This window comes from Glycine soja, chromosome 20, assembly GCF_004193775.1.
Source record: "Glycine soja cultivar W05 chromosome 20, ASM419377v2, whole genome shotgun sequence".
Classification (NCBI taxonomy): domain Eukaryota; kingdom Viridiplantae; phylum Streptophyta; class Magnoliopsida; order Fabales; family Fabaceae; genus Glycine; species Glycine soja.
In genome coordinates, this window is record NC_041021.1 from 11,205,701 (window position 1) to 11,208,146 (window position 2,446).

A 2,446-nucleotide genomic window follows, 5' to 3' on the forward strand; every position below is an offset into this window, starting at 1 on the left:
ATGCAACACAATCTAAAAGCCATAGAGTCTTATGAGGCTAAAAGGAAACTGGATTATGTTTCCTTAACTTCTGGTTCTGATTTACTACAACAAAAGAGGAAAAAAGGGACAGTGGAAATCTGTTTCAATGTCGTTGATAGAGACGAGGTAGACAAAGAAATTGCCCGGATGTTCTATGCCTCTCCACTTCCATTTTCACTGGTCAAAAATCCATATTTTCGCCAGTTTGTGCATAAATTGGCAAATAGTTAGTTGGCAGGATATGTTCCTCCAACATGCAACAGGCTGGGAACTACTTTACTTGAGCAAGAGAAAATGCATGTGAATACTCTACTCCAGCCTTTTCAGGATTCTTGGAAAAAGAAGGGAGTGTCCCTGTGCTCGGATGGATGAACGAACAGCAGAAGAGGCCTCTTATCAACGTCATGGCTGCATCTGCTGGAGGATCTATGTTTCTCAAATCTTTTGACACTAGTGGAATCATAAAAGATGCAGACTATGTTTCTAGTCTTTTTCAAGATGTTATTGATAATGAAGGGGCTCACAATGTGGTTCAAATCATCACTGATAATGTGGGGAACTTCAAAGCTGCGGATTTGAGCATTAAGGCCAAATATCCCCACATTTTCTGGATGCCTTATGTGGTGCACACAGTGAACTTGGCACTCAAAGCAATATGCGAACCACCCAACAATTCAAGCCAATACAACGAGTGTAAGTGGATCTCTGTCTTAATGTCGACTTGTGATGTCATTATTAATTTTGTTTTTCATCATGGCAAAGCTCTTGCGATTTTTCAAAAATATTCAACTCACATGTTGTTAAGGTAGCGGAAACACGCTTTGCCTCTCATGTTATAATTGCAGAAAGATTCTTACAAGTGAAAAATGCTCTAGAAAAATATGGTTTTAGATGTTCAATGGAAAATTTTTAGGAAGACAAATTTAGAGAGTAAGGATGACAAAGTTAAAGAATATGTAATTCTTGATAGATGGTGGGATAAATTAGAATACTTCTTGAGTTTTACAACCCCCATTTATGATATGATAGGGAAAGATGATATTGATACTCCTTGTTTGCATTTGATATATGATATGTGGGACTCTATGATTGAAGAAGTGAGGGAGAAAGTTTTTGAGCATGAGGGTCAAGATGTAGTTACAGGTCAGTCCGCTTTTTTTTTTTATGTTCTTCAAGGTGTTTTGGAAGCAAGGTGGAACAAAAGCAATACTCCCCTTCACTGTATGGCACATGCACTAGTTCTGAAGTGGAATGGTTCCCAGGGTTGCACCTAATGAAGATCAAGAAGTATCTCTCAATAGAGATGAATGTTTCACAAAGATGTTCACAAATTCTGATGATCTTAAAAAAGTGTATGCTGAATATGGACAGTTCTCGGGGCTTTGGGCTTTTTTAGTGAAACACATGTAATGGAAGCTAGGGCGCATGAAGAGCCCTTGAGTTGGTGGGCCAATTATGGTTCATTGACACCAACATTGCAAGCTCTAGCATATAAGTTTCTTTCATAGCCTGCATCTTCCTCCTGGTGTGAAAGAAACTGGAGTTCTTTCCCTAGTATCCAAAGTCTCAAGAGAAATAAACTAGCTTCAAGTAGGACTGAGGACCTCGTCTATGTTCACACCAACCTACACATGCTGTCTAGAAAGAAGGAAGAGTACAAGGTTGGTCCATCAAGCTATTGGGATTTTGGTAAGTTTTTAATATTTCAAACTTATTTTCTATGAATTAATTTCAATTTTTTATTCAATTTTTGGCTAATTGATTTTCTGTCATTGTTTTTTTAGGTGGAGATGTACTTCTTGTGGATGATGACTATGCTGACACTTTTATGAATCTATTTGTTGATTACCCGGATATTGAAGGTGTGCTTTTCAAGGATAAAGAAGAGCAAGTGAACTGACGTGGTGGCTGGTGCTGGTTGATAAATCTGCTAGTTGAAGATGCTGCTGACCTAAAGATTATGTTTTTGCTTTTTTGTTAGTTCAGTTTATGTTAGTCAATATTTGGAATTGGCAACTCTAATTTATAAAGGTTTCAAATTGTGTTGGAATTTGGGATACAGAAAAGTCCGTGCTTTTCTGATTCAGAAACAACTATAAAGCTGGTAACGAAGGAGATGGCTTGGTCTCACCATTATGGGAATGAGGTGCTTCTTATTCGAAAGTTGCTGGAAAAATGATTGGGATAGTTCATTGGAGCACATTCTGCGAGGGGGGAATCAAAGTGCAGATGCACTTGTGAAGTTGGGAGCTGATTCTGATGTTGGCATGGTCACCTTCAACGAGCCTCCGGAGAGTTTGATCAGTGTTCTATTGGGATCATGTTTCCCCGAGTTTAATAGTCTTTTATTTCCGCTTTACCTGCCTTTTGTTTCTTCTTTGGTATGTAAGAAAAAAAAACTAAATAAGTCAAGTGACGGCAAAAA

At 38.3% G+C, this 2,446-nt stretch overlaps 1 long non-coding RNA gene across 1 annotated transcript; it reads left to right on the forward strand.

Moving 5' to 3' along the window:
* The first annotated feature begins 842 nt into the window (after positions 1-842).
* Positions 843-2,071, forward strand: LOC114401530. Its single transcript, XR_003664292.1, has 2 exons — positions 843-1,710; positions 1,806-2,071. It is a non-coding gene; the product is annotated as an uncharacterized LOC114401530 (long non-coding RNA).
* The last annotated feature ends 375 nt before the right edge of the window (positions 2,072-2,446 follow it).